Consider the following 17,325-nt stretch of genomic DNA (forward strand, 5'->3'; position numbering starts at 1 on the left):
GTGTGTGCAAACGTGTGCACATGTGCATTGTGTGTAATATGCATGTATGCTTGTGAATACATGTGCATGCATATGTGTTTGATGTGTGCATGTGTTATGGACCAGGGGTTGGGTTGTGACATGTATGTGCTTGCATGGATATATGTATGCATGCACGTGTGTGTGAACTGCGTGCAGGTATGTGCATGTATGGCATTAACACATGTACTGTGTGCAGGTATGTGCATGTGTGTATGTGCACGTATGGCATTAACACGTGTACACATACATGCACACATCCACGTACGTGCATACGCATGTGCACGCGTGTCATGTTGCTGTGCGTCTCCTGGAGACCAGAGGAGGTCCTTGGTGGTCCCTTGGGCTCAGGTGCAAGGCCCCCCACATCCAGGTGAGGGGGATGCGTCTGCTTTCTGGTCCTGCCTCTGAGCCTGGAGCCCCTAGCCTGCCCGCCTCCCCATCACAGGCTCAGCTCTGGCTCTGCACATCCACGTCGGGGCTGGATCCCTGCCGACTTCCAGGCTCAGGACGGGGCAATATGGAGTTTTGATTGGGCCACACCCCCACCCCACCAGCTGGGTGTCACAACACCTCTCTGAGCCTCAGTTTCCTCTTCCATAAAGTGGGGATGATTGTCCCTGCATTGCTGGGCTGCACTGAGAGGGCATAACAAGATAATATATGTCGGTGCTCAATAGATGTGGCCCTAGCAGGAGTTGCCACTGCTGTCCCTGCTCTTGTCACCTCCGCCCCAGTCTTGTTGCAAAAGAAAGGGCTGCAGGCTCCTGGCACTGGCGAGCATGTGGCCAGGCGGGGCTGTAAGTCCTTGGGGTCTCACTCCCTATCCCGTGCCCCTTCCCCTGCTCCACTGGCCTGGGGGCGGGGTGGGCAGCCCTGGAGGAGCAGACTGAGGCTCCAGGGGTAGAGTGACTTGTCCAGTTGTGGGTCCAGTGCCTGGGGTCTCCTAGGCTGCAGTGGGTGGTGGGGGCTGTGGGCAGGGAGAAGGGGAGGAGGAGCCACTGTCTGGGGGTGGCAGGGGCAGACCAAGTGGGGGGAGGATAAGTTGGAGCTGGGTAGTGGGGGGCCTTCCATCCTGCCCCTACCTGGAGGAGGTGTGGCCATGGTCCCTGTGCTGGGAGACTTGGGCGGGGGGCACGCAACAATGCCCACCTCCATAACTCACCCCAGTGACCCTCGGCGGTGGGAGACTGCTGGGGGCGTGGCCATCTAGTGTGATGGAGTGAGGCAGAGGGGTGTACCTCAGCCTCCCCCAGGCCCCAATATGGTCCCGAGGATGGGTGGGGCTGGGAGTAGGTTGGGAGGCCCCTACCACAGCCTCTCCCTGAGGGGTTACCTCATTCTCCCCTTTATATTGCTGCTTTACTCATTGGGGTGGAAATAAGCACCCCACTCCTGGCTGAGAATGCTGGGATGCAGCTCAAGGCCCCCTGCCTGTTCCATCACCCCAGGGTTGGCCAGCCTCGGCCCCCCTCCTCGGGGTGGGCTGGGGACACCAGAGGGACAGACGCTCCTCTGCCACTTTCCCTGACCCCAGGTGGGGAGCCAGGTGGGACCCACCTTTGCTCTTGCCCTGGTTGGACCCCACTGGTGTTTGGATTTGACACTGTACCTGAGGGAACAGCCCCCATAAAGCAGGCACATCTGTGGGGGGACACACACAAGCCCGCAAGAGCCCCATGGGGTTCCCACATGGCTGGGCAGTGGGAGAGTCCTGGAGTCCTCGGGGGGCTGCTGCCGGGCAGTTAGGACCCCACCTGGTGACGAGGGCAGTGGCTTGGGGTGGGGGCAGCTCAAGTCCACCTGTGCAGGGCTGTCGGAGCGCAGGTCCCTGGAGGCCTGCATGTGTGGGTCACATGTTGGGCCAGCAGAGCACAGGTCCCTGGAGGCCTGCGTGTGTGGGTCACATGTTGGGCCGGCAGAGCGCAGGTCCCTGGAGGCCTGCGTGTGTGTCACGTCCTGGGCCAGCAGAGTGCAGGTCACCGGAGGCCTGCATGTGCGGTGGGCATTTCTGTCACGGCATCAGCGTCTCTCCACCACACACGCCCTGCCCATGTCCCGGGCACCTTCACGAGAGGTGACGAGGTCAGGCCAAGCAGCTGAGTGCTGTGTGACCAGCCGCCCAGGGTCTGGCCAGGGTCAGGACGTGTCCCAGAGTCAGTCAGGCTTCCACACCCCATGTCCAGTCTCCCAGCCCCAGCCCCACACGAGGTTCCCCTGGTTCCAGGGCCCTTCCTCTGAGGGGCTTTGGGGTACTCACACCCCTCCGTGGGCCACTGCCCCCACATCTGCCTACAGGCCCCACTCAGGGCTCCGAGGTTCTCCTCTGGATTCTACCCCCAACTGGAAACCCAGACCGGCTGTCACCAAGTGGATTTCAACTCCTGGTGACCCCTGTGCGTCGGAGCAGCACTGGGCTCCACAGGGCCTTCAACGGCTGGTTTTGGGGAATGAGATCACCAGGCCTTTCTTCTGAGGCACCTCCGGGTGAACTCAAACCTCCAACCTTTTGGCTACTAGCCGAGTGTTTTCACCGTTTGCACCCCCAGGGACTCAGCTCTGCCAGGCACTGCCAATTTCAGGGCCCAGAAAAAGGCCCCTCAAGTGTCTGGCAGCTCTCCTCATCTTGATCAGAGCCCCCCAGGAGGGCTCAGGGAGCCCCGGCTGCGTCTGCAGAGGCCAGAGAGCTCTGTGGGCCACACGGTCTCTGTCCCACCACGGACAGCTCTTAAATGTCCTGCAGTGGCTTCGCCCTATAGCTGTGTGTTTACACAGACAGGCGGAATGAATATAACCAACCTGGCTCAGGACGTCCTTGTCCCCAGCAGCCCCAGCCCCCAGCCCCTCTGAGGGGCCACAGAGGGTGGCCGCATATAAGCTGGGCCTTGGGGCTAGTGGCTGGCCTGAGTCCTGGTGCCTCAGGGCCCAGGGGCTGAGAGGTCAGCATTGGGGTCCCTGGGCCCCTCCCTGCCCATGCAGGCCCCAGACCTGGGCTCACTCTCCGGTTTCGCTGCTTCCTGGGCCCTGGGTGGAGGATGTGTGAGGTCAGATAACACATTGACAGAGTTCTCTTTGGTCCAGGGAGCAGCCGCCTCACCCCCTGGGCTCCCGGCAATGCATACAGGTAAGCACCAGGGAGGCTGTGGACCATGTGCCCACGGCGGGTGGGACAAGGGGGGCTCTGGGTCCTGGAGGCTGCAGTTCACAGCCGGCCAAAGTTGTGCTGGTGCGAGAGCAGTGGGTGAAGGGCAGCAGAGGGCAGCCATGGGCAGCAGTGCTGTGCAGGGGAGCCCTCGCCAGGTCTGCCGTGGGGGGCTGTGTGTGCGCTGTCTCAGAGCAGGAGGGAAGCTGACTCCAGACAGAGGGGAGAGACCTCCAGAGCTCCCAGTGAGGGATGGGCCTGGGGATCAAGGGAGTGGCAAGGATCCAGGGGTGGCAGCATGGCTGCCAGCCTTGGCAAGTGCAGCTTGGGTGAGGAGAGGCCCTGGTGGCTGGCAGCAGGCAGATGCTGCATCCCCTCTCAGCTCAGTTGCTGGGAGGACTGGCAGACCCTAGCTCTGGCTGGGGCAGCCCTGGGTGGTGGGGGCGAGGCTGAAGGTTCCGGGTAGGGTGGCCTGGGCGTTGGGGAAGTGGGGCTAGAGGACAGGCCCTCTGTCCCTTATCTCCTTGGCTCAGGCTGGGATGAACACAGGGACCCTCCTTCAGAGGTGTGGGGAGCTTGTTTGGGGCCAAGCCCTGGACGTAGGGCCTAGGCCAACCGAAACAGACATTGGGCTGAAAGGGTCAGTTGGCAGGCAGGGGCAGAAAAGCCCCGCTGCCCACCAGGAGGCCCGGCCTGGGTGGCCTGGGGGTTCCTTGGGTCAGGATTAGTTCTCACCTGGATAAAGGGTGCAGCCATGAGGGGCTCCTGACACCATTCTCCTGTCTGGGCCACCTTCGCTGTCTCTGCCCAGGCCAGTATGTATGGCTCTGGAGGGGTGGAAGGGTGGGCTAGGGCCAGGGGGCGTGGTGGGGGGGCTGAGGCCCGCGGCCAGCAGGGTGCTGGGGATGGGACAGGTGTGGAATCTGCCCAGGGCTGGGGACAGAGGTGTGTCAGACCTCAGCCAGGGCTGCCCAGTGTGACTGGGGCCCTCTGACAGCTGTCTGGGCACCCAGGGGAGTGTGTCTGTGTGCCGGGGCCTGGGTATGGCCAGGGAAAGGCGGGTTGGGAGTGGGGGGGAGGTGGTCAGTACCTATAGTTTCCCTCTTTGTTCCGGGAACTATTTGATGGTTACAGGGTTATAGAACAGGGAAACAAAGGGTCAGGACATGGGGAAGGGACAAGGCAGGAAGGACAATGGAGCGACGGGAGCAGGGCAGCGGCTGAGGAAGAGCCCACTGCTGGTGGTCAGGCAGGGGAGCCTGCGACTGCCTTCCCCGAGAGCCCTCCTGGGAGCAGTGGGGCCTGGAGGTGTCTGCAGCGGGTCACCTGTCACCTCCCAGGGACAGCCCTGTGGGTGCAAGAACGCTCTGGGGGCAGCCGGCCCCCTCTCCTTTTCCCACCGCCATCCTGTAAAACAGCCAATAGGCCCCTTTCCTCGCACGCGTGTTCCCGTCCGCTGCAGGTCCCTGAGCCCTGGCCGGCAGGGTAGAAGGGCGTGGCCTGGTGATCTGGGCCTTGTGGCCCACAGGCTGTTCCACCCAGTAACCGAAACGGCCCCTCTGTGGAAGGAGGAGACTGGGTAGGGGGGTCCTGAGAGTCTCCCAGAGCCGTGCCTCCTCTGGCCCACCATGCCAGGCCAGGTTTCCCCAAGTAATGGGCTGCCCCCCACAGGGGGACAGGGACTGGGCTGTCCACCTCTGTGGTTTCCCTGGATGGGCTTCAGAACGGGCAGCTCCCAGGCCTGGGCGGCCAGTCTGGGGGCCCCAGGAGGTTTCCGTGCAGGTTGGGGAAGGTGATGTCCCCACAGTGCTGCTTTGAGGCCCAGGCTGGGGGTGGTGGGCAGTCCCCTCGAGCCACTCTGCAGGGATCTGAGTGATGCTGGGTACGTCCACCCCTGAGGCCCATCCAGAACCCTCCTTTGCCCCCTTTCTGGGCCCCATCCTCCTCCTGCCTCTGTCCTGACCTCTCCAGTCACCTGTCTTGGAAAACCTCTAAAACCTCCTACTTTTGGCTCTCAAAGGCCACTGCACTGAGGCCTGGCTTCCTTTTGGACTGGATCACTCGGAGGTCTGTGAGATGGGCCAGGCTCAGCAGAGGGTGTGGCTGGCATGAGAATGAGCAGCTGAGAGTGCGTGTGGTTTTCATCCTGTCAGCATCCTGAAAGTCTGGGGTGTCCGTGCTTGGGGGACACGGCAGCCAGAGGAGGCCAGGCCATCGGAAGGAGGGAGCAGGGAGGCAAGGGGACTGGGTAGGGTGGACCAGGTTGACTTGGGCTCCGACCTTGGCTCTGCACAGGGGTCTCCCTGGCCTCGGTTTCCCCATCGAGGGCGTGTAGGTAATACAGTGCTGTTGTGAGGTGCCCTGTGGGTGCAGGTCTCCAGCAGGTGCCCACGGGTAACTGCTGTCCTGGTGTCTGGGTGGCTGAGGGGCCTGTGCCAGGCAGTAGCTGCAAGCGACCCAGGCTCTGCACCAGGGACCCTCCCTGGCACACAGGTGCCCAGCTTCACAGCCCCCAGTCCTGGGAATGGGGAGCCTGCTGTCTCTGGGGGTGGGGGGGGGGTGCTGAGGATCTAGGCGAGAGCAGGGAGAGAAGGGGCAGTCAGAGCTTCTGAGCCTGATGCCAGGCTTCCACTGCTGAGAGGTCTTGAAGCTTCCGAGGAGATCCCTCAGAGAGCAGAGCCCCCTCCCAAGTGGGCAGCCATGCTGGCCTGGAGGAAGGGTGGGCGCTTTTCTCAGGGGACAGCCTGAGTCCAAATGCAGCAGTTCTGCAGTGCCTGAACCCCAGCTGCCTGCCCGCCATGTCTCAGGGCCACGCTTTCAGGTACAGCTCTGTCCTCACCCCATCCCCCAGAGGGTGGCTGGGGGCTGGGGGCAGAGTCTGGGAGGCCGTGGGGGATGGAGGCCTGCCTCTGCAGCTGGGTCCCCCCCGAAGAAGCCTTTGTGCAGGGTGGGCAGGGCTCTGGGGTCCACCCTGCCCAGGCACTCTGGGTCCCCCCCAGGTGCCTTGGTACTGGGTGGGCAGGGATCTGGGGCTCATTCTGCCCAGGCACTCGGGGTCCCCCCAGGCTCCCACTCTGCCCACTCTGGGGCCCCTATGGAGTTTGCAAAGAGTGCAACCATCATGGTAGAGGGGAGGGGGCCACCATGGAGGATGCATGCTGCTAGGGTAGTGAAGACAGAGGGGGCCCCTGAGGGAAATTGTCTGGCAGGTGGGGCGGCCTGGGGAACATTGAAGGGTAGGCCTGGGAGCAGGGACAGAGTAGGGGTAAGTGGCCAGGAGGGGTGGCCGGGGAAGGTGCTGAGGGTCACAGTTCCTGAAGGCGAAGGGTCCAGGGGTTGGAGATGGTGTTGTCCTGTGATACCAAGGGACCTGGGGGCATCCATGGGGGCAAGGGGTGTGGTGGTGGACGGTGGTGTCCTGTGATGCTGAGGGACCTGGGGGACCTGGGGGTGTCCATGGGGGCAGGGGGTGTGCTGGTGGAACAGTGGTTACGCCAGATGAGACGTGCCTAGTGGTAGGGGCAGCTGTGGGTAGGCTCTTTTCAGAAGCTAGGCAGTGAGAAGGGAGAGGCAGTTGTATCTGGGTCAGGGAGAAGACGTGGCTGGGGTCAGGACAGGCCAGTGCGGGGACAAAGATGGCCCTGGGGAGGGGGTGTAGGCTCTCTGCTGCCTGAGACCCCGTGCAGTCTGTGAGCCAGCCCAGCTCCCAGCCTCACACCCCGTCTCCACAGGAGCCCCGGGGCCCGGCGACAGTGAGGCACCTGTCTACATGAATCTCCCCGTCAGCCCCTCTGCTGGGAAGCAGCTGCACTACCTGGGCCTAGAGCTGCAGGGGGCTGGGCCGGGCGTTCGAGGTGAGGGCCGCCCCCCGCCCCCCGCCCCCCAAGAGCACATCTTCTGGGGCCCTTGGCCGGGAGATTAGCCGTTAGTGACCCCAACCCTACCTCCTGCGGAGCTGCTGCTGGATGTGGCCGCCAAGTCGCTGGTCCCATCTGGGGTGGGGTAGGGGGCAGCTCCCGCGGAGCCCCAGGTCAGCCCCTGGTGGGCCCGGCCAGTGCCAACGCACTCCCATGGCCTGCTTGCAGGGGCTGGCGCCTCACGGTATGCCCACATCGACATCGTGGCCACCGAGACTGCGCACCGGGTGGGCACAAGGCACGCACAGACACGGGAGGAGCGGCTGCCCGAGCTGGAGCAGAGGCGGCGGGCACAGCCATGAGGCCGAACCCCCAGCTTTTCTCCAGCCCCCTGGCAACCTCAGTGGTCTGGGCTCAAGGTCATGCCCTCGGCCTCCGGCAGCTGAGGAGGTGTGCTGGCTCCATGCCTGGGCCAGGCGGGGTGAGGGGGCCAAGAGAGCTGTACTGCCCATTCCAGCATGGACGGCTCTGCTCCTGCTGGCCCTGGGCTAACCCCTCTCCGGCCTCACTGGTCCCAGCGCCCACCCTTCCTCCAGCATTAGGAATTCGCTTTGAACCTCAGAGACACATCTCCAGGGCGAGGCAGCGTCCGACCGGATGCCAGCCTCAGGCCGCGGGCGGCCTGGAGCAAACTGAGGAGCAGTTACTGTCCCCCGCCAGCCCGTGAGGTGGTAACTGTGTGGATTAATGATGTACGTGCCTCAGCAAAGCATGTGTCTGGATCACTGCAGCCCCCGCAGCCCCTCAAGAGCGCCCAGCGCTGCCGTGCAGCTGAAGGGACAGGCCGGGGGCTTCTGGTGGCTCCCACCCTCCTGGGAAGGCCCCACGACAGGACACCCCACCTCGCAGATGGACAGCTCACCCCATGGAGTGCGGAGGACCGTCCAAGCCCCCTCCCCTCGTCGGCACGCGGCGCACTTCCACTTGTGCTGAGAGGCTTGTAATTTATCTGTCATCGTTTCCTGGGACCTATACAGTTAGTCATGTAAATAGTTTGACCTCTAATGTTCTATTTTTAAAAATGCATATGATTTCCCTGAAGTGGTGAAGGGCTTTCTCTTTGCTGTGGAGTCTGCATTGGGCAGTGGCTTTGCCTGGTGGCCCCTGACATGAATCGCCCTCCTTCCATCCTTTCCCTTCTTCCTTTGATCCATCTGTCCTCTCATCTACCCACCCACCCACCCACCCGTCCGTCCGTCCATCCCCCCCCACCCATCCGTCCGTCCATCCCCCCCCACCCACCCATCCATGCTCCCACCCATCCGTCTATCCACCCTCCCATCCATCCACTGGTCCACCTCTCCTCCCTCCTTCCTCTCCTTTACTCCTTTCTCTTCCACCCTCCCTCCCTACCTCTAGGTAGTTAGCTTCTCATTGGGAGTGCAGGTGGCTGACAATTCCATCTCCTTCCTCTGCTGCGGGTCTCTGAGTTGGCTGGTTCCAGGAAACCAGTCCTCCTTGCCTGCTGCCCCCACCCACCCCTAACCCCCAATTGGCACAGTTGGAATCTGACAGCAGGAGGAATGGCCAGTCCTGGGCCAGTCAGGAAGCCAAGGGAAATGTCCCCAACTCTGAAGCAAAGGCCTGGGGACTGTACAAATGGCTGATGAGGGTCTCAGCTAGACCCCCACCATTACTACCCCTCTGGGCAAGGCTCTAAAGGAGCAAGAATTTCTTTCCTCCCTTTGTTTTCTTTTAAACTTCCAGTGTGTGGCAAGCGGGGCCCACGACCCCAGTGCACCCCAGCTGGGGTCCAGTCCAGGCTCGGCCCCTTACTTGTGAACTTGACTGTTTGGCGTCCCTCCTGCAGTTGTGGAGATGCTGCCGGAGACCATGGGGGTGCGGGGGATAGGTGTGCAGGGGGTGGTTGGCTGAGGGGTATGCTCATGGGCTGGCCATGCTCTCCCCTGCATGCTGAGGTGGCCAAACAGTCCCTCTGGAAACATCCCCCTGATGAGGTGTGGAGGTGGGCCAGGTTTGGGGTGGGTGTGTGCACCTGAGGGCTGTGAGCAGATAAGCAAGGGTGTCCATTCTACAGGTGTCACTCTGGGACAGGCGGGGGTGGTGCGGCCCCTGGAAGTGCTGCAGGGGCGGGAGGTGATGGTGATCAAGGCCAAGAGGGCGCCCTCTGCTCTCTTAGCAGCCGGCCCCCCCGCGGCCTCCTCAGCTGTGCCAGGGGCTCTGCCAGTGGCCCCCTCACAGCCCACAAGAATGCCTGACCTGCTCAGGGTGGAGAAGGACCCTCCGGGCTGTGCTGCAGGTTGCGGAAGCGGGCACTGGGGTCACGTCCAGGTGCTGCTGTGTCTCGTGGTGTGCTCAAAGCAGCCGCTTGTGGCCGTAGACGGAGATCTGGGTTTGAGACGCTCACCTGAGCTTCTGGGCCCAGACTCTGCTCCCCGCCAGCGTGTGGGTGTGAAATGGAATCTCCTGGTTTCACTTCCATTCCCCTAATGATAACTGAAGTAACTCTGGTGGTGCGGTGGTTAAGCACTCTGCTGCTAACCGAAACATCGGCAGTTTGAACCCACCAGCCGCCCCACGGGAGAAAGGTGTGGCAATCTGCTTCTATAAAGACCTACAGCCTTGGAAACCCTATGGGGCAGTTCTACTCTGTCCTATAGGGTCGCTGAGTCAGAATTTACGCAGCCGCAACAGGTATGAGTGAGGCCAAACGTCTCTTCACATGCTGAAGCTGTACGCATATACCCACTGGCCACTCAGCTTCCTCTGCCGTCAATTGACCGTTTCCATCTCTTACCCTCTTTTCTACTGGGCCATTTGTCAAGAGGCAGTAACATTGCTTTCTGAAAGTTCTTTTTTTAAACCAAAGATATATGTACACATAATTTAAAGAATCAGCTCTACAAAGCTTGTTACAAAAAATAACACTCCCCTCCCCTCAAACCCAGACAACCATTTTTAACACTTTTAAGACTTTAAGGCTCGCCTAGAGGGCATCGGTGGTGCAGGGCTAGAATTCCCGCCTTCCACATGAGAGACCAAGGTTCGATTCCCTGCGGATACACCTCATGCGAGGCCACCACCTGTCTGTAGTGGAGGCTTGCGTGTTCCTGCGATGCTGACCGGGTTTCAGTGAAGCTCCCAGACTAAGATGGACTCGGAACAAAGGCCTGGCGGTCTACTTCCAGAAATCAGCCAGCGAGAACCCCACGGATCACAATGGTTTGCTCCGTGAGCTGGGGGCTGACGCCACGGCGGCTAACACCACTCACTGGTATCATGTCGCAGTGTCACACGCCTATAACCCTGCGTCTTAGCTTTCCCGTCCCAGGCACCAGTCAGGCGTCACTTAACGTCCACAATACTTTCTGAAAAATATGTTACCTGACTTGGATGTTGTGGGAACACCATACAGCATTTCACAGTTTACAAGGCTTGGTGGGGCAGAAAGATGTCACCTGAGGTCAGAGGCACAGGGGGGTGGACTTGGAATTCGGGCCAGCATGCTTGGAGCCTGTAGGGTGCTGCACAGAGCATCTCAGTTTACAAAAAAAAAAAAAAAAACCCGTTTCCGCTGAGTCAGTTCTAACTCATGGCGAGTTTATAGGACAGAGTAGAACTGCTCCATAGTTTCCAAGGACACCTGGGGGATTTGAACTGCCGACCTTTGGGTTAGCACCTATAGCTCTTAACCACTACACCACCAGGGTTCTCCTTGGTTTATAAGGTACTTTCAAGAGCCTTGCTGCTTTCAGCCCTTCTACAGGCTCCTGATCCCCATTTTACAGGTATGGAAACCAAGGCTCAGGAGGTTAACTTGCATGCCCAGGGCCACCCGGCCAGCAAACGGCAGAGCTGCCACCCATCGGGATCCCTGAACTCTATTATAACCTTATGGGACCACGGATGTATATAAGGTCGGACGTTGCCAGAACGGACATTATACGGCGCGTGACTGTACTGTCTTGGCACTTCATATTATCAAGATCTCCCCTGTAACCAAACCCGCCCCCCGTCCTCACACAAAACTCACGTCTCCCACTCCCTCCGTGTATTTGTGTTGTGGTTCTGGGTAGGTTCACGTGCCATGCTTATTTGACTCCGCAAATCCTATCGATGGGTGGGAGATACAGCATACCAGTACTTGACTTTTCTTGATCAACTTTTAGTTTTCCCTGGGATGCAATTTTCTGCTTCCTTCATCATTAATAGATGGTTAGACTCTCCCATGGTTGTAAAAATTGCCTCTCAAAACATTCCAACACATTAGGTTGCCAATCAGCTATATATATATGTGTGTATAAACCCAGTGCTGTCGAGTTATGTGAGTGTATATACATTTATTTTTAAAATAATTTGTTTGCTGTTGTTGAGAATATGTTGTGGCTAGGTGCCGTCGAGTTGGTTCCGACTCACAGCAACCCTGTGTACAACAGAACGAAACACTGCCTAGTCCTGCACCATCCTCACAATTGTTGCTGTATTTGAGCCCGTTGTTGCAGCCACTGTGTCAATCCATGTCGTTGAGGGTCTTCCTCTTTTTCGCTGACCCTCTACATTCCATTATATAAAAATACCACAAGCTGTTATCTATCTTCCTGTTTCTGGTTTGGGGTGTTATGAATAAAGCTGCTATGAACATTCTTGTTTAGCTCTTTTGTGGAGATACATGTTTATTGCTCTTAGGTGGACGCATTCGTAGGAGTGAAATCACTAGGTCATAGGGTAGGCTGATACTTACACTTTCAAAAAATATATATAAGTTTTAAAAGAAACTACCAAAGAGTTTTCGGATGTGTTTTTACCACCTTGTGTGCCCTGCCAGCGGCGTGGGAAAGTTCTGGCAGCTACATAGCCTCCCCAGCCCTCGGCAGGTCATGTCTTTAGGTTTAGCCATTCCAACCGGCATGCGAAGGAGCCCTGGTGGCCCCGTGGTCAGCGGTTTGAACCCACCAGTGGCTCTGCGGGAAAAAGACCTGGCGATCTGCTCCCGTAAAGATTTCAGCCTGGGAAACCCTAAGGGGTAGTTCTACTCTGTCCCATAGGGTCACTAGGAGTTGGAATCAACATGACGGCGCACAACAGCAGGTACCTGAGTCCACAGGTATTACAAAAGGTTAGGCTCTGTGCTACTAACAGAGAGCTGGGCGGTTAAAACTCACCCGGACGAGCCTGAGAAGAAAGGCCTGGTGTCCTGCTTCCGGAAGGTCACAGTCTTGAAGACCCTACAGAGCACAGTTCTAGTCTGACACGCATGGGGTCCCCACGAGTTGGAACCGGCTTGACGGCAACCGGTTAACAGGTCTGTAGGTGTCTCACCGGAATTTGTATTTCGCTGACTAGTCATGCTGAGCACCTTTACATGTGTTTGCTGGTTATTTGGATATTTTCTTTAGTGAAGGGTGATTAATTCTTCTGACTAGACTTAAAAAAATTAATTTGTAGTTTTTTTTATATAGCTTGGGTATGAATCTTTCGTCAGACATATGCATTGTATTTTCTGATTCTCTGGCTTGCTTTTTCATTTCCTTAGTGACATCTTTTGATGAGCGGAAATTTCCAATTTTGATAAAATCCAGTGTTTGTTTTCTTTTATGATTAATGCTTTCTGTGCCCTCACAGACGTTCCTACCTCCGATCACGAATCAAGTCTCCTGTTTTAGAAGCTTCGCAATTTCAGCTTTGACATTTATGATCCATCTTGAATTTGGGTATGATGGAAGTTTCATTTGTTTTTCCAAACAGATAAGTCATTCCAGCTCCATTTATTGAAAAGGCCTTCTTTCCTCAATCTAAAGTTTCTACAGCGGAGTCTGTGAGAGCCGGGACTGGACGAGACTGCCTTGTTTTTCTAGGTCTTGAAAGTTTTCCGCCTTTGACAGGGTGCAGCCTTACCACTTTTCTATCGCTTTAGTGGAAAGTATTTGTTTTCCTTCTCTGACAGGTTTCTGCCTTACACAGGTTTTACTGTATTTGGGTCTTCAAATGTTAAGTAATTCCAGTTTCCAGTTTCTTGATGGTATTTTGAAGTTTGCCTTTTATTTCTGTAGACAATAAGCACGATCATTTTAGTCTCTCTCTGATCATTGCTGATGTCAGATGGATCTTGGCTCTGAGAAGAGAATACCAGAAAGATGTTTATTTGAGTTTTATTGACTGTGCAAAGGCATTCCACTGTGTGGATCATAACAAATTATAGATAACATTGTGAAGAATGGGGTTCTAGAACACTTAATTGTGCTCATGAGGAAACTGTACATAGACAAGAGGCAGTCATTAGAACAGAACGAGGGGATACTTCCTGGTTTAAAATCAGGAAAGGTGTGCGTCAAGGTTGTATCCTTTCATGGTATCTATTCGCTCTGTATGCTGAGCAAATAATCAGAGAAGCTGGACTATATGAAGAACGGGGCATCAGGATTGGAGGAAGACTTATTAACAACTGCGTTATGCAGATGACACAACCTGGCTTGCCGAAAGTGAAGAGGACTTGAAACACTTACTAATGAAGATCAAAGACCACAGCCTTCAGTATGGATTACATCTCAACATAAAGAAAACAAAAACCTTCACAACTGGATGGATAAGCAACATCATAAATGGAGAAAAGACTGAAGTCATCAAGGATTTCATTTACTTGGATCCACAATCAACACCCATGGAAGCAGCAGTCAAGAAATCAAAAGATGCATTGCATTGGGCAAATCTTCTGCAAAAAACCTCTTTAAAGTGTTAAAAAGCAAAGATGTCACCTTGAGGACTAAGGAGCGCCTGACCCAACCCAGGGTGTTTTCAATCACCTCACATGCATGTGAAAGCTGGACAATGAATACGGAAGAATGAAGAAGAATTGATGCCTTTGAATGGTGTTGGGGGAGAATATTGAATACACCACGGACTGCCAGAAGAACAAACAAATTTGTGTTGGAAGTACAGCCAGAACACTCCTTCTTTAGAAGCAAGGATGGCGAGACTACGTCTCACATACTTTGGACATGTTATCAGGAGGGACCAGTTCCTGGAGAAGGAAATAGTGCTTGGTAAAGTCAACGAGATGGACTGACGCAGTGGCTGTAGCAATGGGCTCAAACACAGCAATGATTGTGAGGATGGCACAGGGCTGGGCGGTGCTTTGTTCTGTTGTACGTAGGGTGACTATCAGTCGGAACCCACCCAACAGCACCTAACAACAATCTCTGATCGTTTCAATATCTGGTCTTCACCAGTCAGCTTCTGCTATTATCGCTGCTGGCTGTCCCTCATGGGGTCTTCTGTGGGCAGTTATTTTCAACCCTATGCTACTCATTGTTAACAAAAAGCTATTTTTTTTGAGAACTAGGGTAAAGATGTTAACCCCAGCCAGGTGCTGGAGCATCTAGATCCGCGGTAAAGCCGTTTGCGGGTCGAGGTTTTCTGAACCACACAAGTGGTTGATTCAGGGAGCAATTCATGAAGGGGATGGCCCTTGGTCAAGTCTTGTCAGGAGCAGGGCTTTCCTCTAACCCTTCACTCGACTGAGTACCTAGTCATCTCTCCTTTCTTGGCGTAGGGTGAAGGGGGTTGCTATAGATTCACCCTTCTTGAGGGGATAACTTAAGGGGCCCCAGTCATCAGAAACGGTCTCCTCCGGACTCCCAACGTATGCAGGCCTGAGGCCTTGACGTGTCCTCTTCACTGAGGTCAGAGACTTGAGCCAGTGTCTGCCTGGACTGGCAAAGCCCTCAGGGCAAAAGGCACTGGCCTTTCTGAGCTCCTGCTTTACCGTAATTTTGGCCATTCCTCCACAGGTTGCCAGACGTTCACTGCTTGTAAGGAGACGCATTTAAAGCAGCATGTATCTTTAGTGTGTTATTCCAAATAGCCTCGCCTGTCGTTACTGCAACCGGAAATTCCTTCCCTCTTTCGAATAACAAACATTTAAGGGTATACATTTCCCTCAGAGTATCACTCTAGCCACGTTCCCCCGTGTTTTGACATTATCATGAGCTTCAAAGTTATTTTCTCATTTCTGACATGGTTTCTTTGACCTATGTGTATTTAAAATTTCTTTAATTGCCTTGTTGTTATTGATCTCCTCCTTAATTGTGGTCAAAGACTGTGTGATCTCTGCCATTCTATCCTGTGAGAATTACTGACGCTTGTGTCCTGGTATATGGTCCATTTCCAGAATGTTCCAAGTGTGCTGGAGAAGGATGTTTTCTCTAATGGGCATAAAAAGATCAAGCCTGTGAAATGTATCGCCCAAAGCTTCTATATGCTGAGTAATTCTATTTGCTTGATACACTATCAACTACTGAGAAGTGTGTTAGAAAAGAAGGTCCGTAGTTATTGCTCTCAGCCTCTATCGTAAGAAGCTAGAACATGGACAGCAAATGGCCAGCACATTAAGCAAAACAAAGGAAATTTACGAAATAGCAAAAATCTATGAAAACAAAAACAACCAAGAATAAAGACAGTGACCCCAAAAGCTAGTTCTTGGGCAAGGCCCTGTAAAATTCATAAACTCTTAGCTAGACTGATGATGGAAAAGAGAAAACCTAAATTAGGAACATGAAGAACGAGATAGAAGGCTATCACTACAGGTTCTACAGACATTAAGGAAAAGGGATATTATGAACAAGTTCACACCAATTATTTTGACAACTTAAATAAAATTCCTTGACAAACATCTTAAAAACATGACACAAGAGGAAACAGAAAATCTAAATAGCCTCCGGTCAATTTTTAAAAATTCTCAATTAAAAAAAAAAAACTTAGCACAAAGAAAACTCCAGGCCCAGATGACTTCATTCATAAGTTCTATCACACATTTAAGAAAGAAATAATACCAACCCTGCATAAACTATTGCAGAAAATAGAGAATGGAAGGGGGCCCAAGAGAGGACTCTGTAATATCTACTTCTTGAGCTGATTACCTAATTCACTTTGAAGTAACTCACCCAACTCACTTAGCTGTAGTGATAGGCGTCGTGCATGTCTGTGAAGGCATGTTTTACTCTGATATGATCGTGTAGAAGGTAAAGCAGTGCAGCCACAGGCGCCCGGCTCAAGGCGATTCCATCTTTCACTCACTCACCTGCCAGCCCAGGGACTACAGGACTCCTTCCTCCAGGGGAAGAGGCTAGACCAGCCCTTAGTAAAGCCGCAGGCAGTTCTGCACACATCTGAAGACCCAGGGGCTCCTGGAGGTGTCTGGCCCTTGGCAACGGTGAACCAAACACAGGCTCCACCCTGTTGGCCCCAGCCTCACCCAGGCCGGTTGGTGCTGTGCTCATCAGCAGCTGTGCACCCCTCCCGCCTGGACTACAGAAGGGACCCTCGTGAATACTTGAGCTGTTCAGAGAACCACACGTGGCTGGGAGCCAGGAGCTCTGATGGCACAGATGTGGGGACACTGGCCAATGAGCATGTCTGGGTCTTGGATGTAGCATCCCTGAGTGGGGACAGTCCCGCCCTGCCCCCATGAGGTCATGAGTGCTGCTGCGTGCTGGAAGGACAGGCCCCACTGGTCAGGTTGTGCCTGTGTGGGTGGGGGGGGAAGGGTGGGCACAACGGTGCCATCCCCAGGCCAGGCAGAAAGCCCCATCTTCACCCAGGGACCCCTCTGGGAGTGGGACCGCAGCCAGGAGGACGCCTGCACTTGGCACGTGCTGGGCCAAGTCACTGCCGGCTCTGTAAGCAGTTCTTGCCCTCTGCCTCCAGTCTTTCCATTTTTCTAAGTAACGAGTAAGAGCGCATGTGTGTCTGGCGGGGTCTGCGCTCTTTGCTTGTGAGCTTTAGCTGAGTTCGTTAAGAGCCGAGACAGGCGTTATGTCTGAAAGGTGGTTCAGATGTGGAATTGTGTCACGTTCCAGGACGGGAACCTGGCTCCTGGGACAGCGGGGACTGGCTAAGCGCTGGGCCCCACATGTGCAGGCTCCAGGTGAGGTGCAGCATTCACATGGGCACAGGCTTTGCAGCCCCTCATGCCCCCACCCAGCTGTCTCCCTCGGGGCTGCACCCTCACCTTCTGTGACCTGCAGATCCAGGCATCCGCCTGCAACCAGCCCACAGCTCCAGCTCAGCTCTGTGCTCCCCAACTAGGGGAGGGGCCCCATAGGCAACGGATGGCAGCACCCCTTGGTCCTTCCTGCTCCACGGGGGTGGGGGTAGTGTCAGGGGATGGGCAGGAAGCGGGGAGCGAGGACACAGAGACACAGAGGACTGAGCAGCACCGCGTGCTCCACCGACTGAATCCCGTGGCCAGCACGGCAATGACACAGGCGGCAGTGAGACAGAGGGCATATC

This window comes from Loxodonta africana, chromosome 5 (genome assembly GCF_030014295.1).
Source record: "Loxodonta africana isolate mLoxAfr1 chromosome 5, mLoxAfr1.hap2, whole genome shotgun sequence".
Taxonomy (NCBI): Eukaryota; Metazoa; Chordata; class Mammalia; order Proboscidea; family Elephantidae; genus Loxodonta; species Loxodonta africana.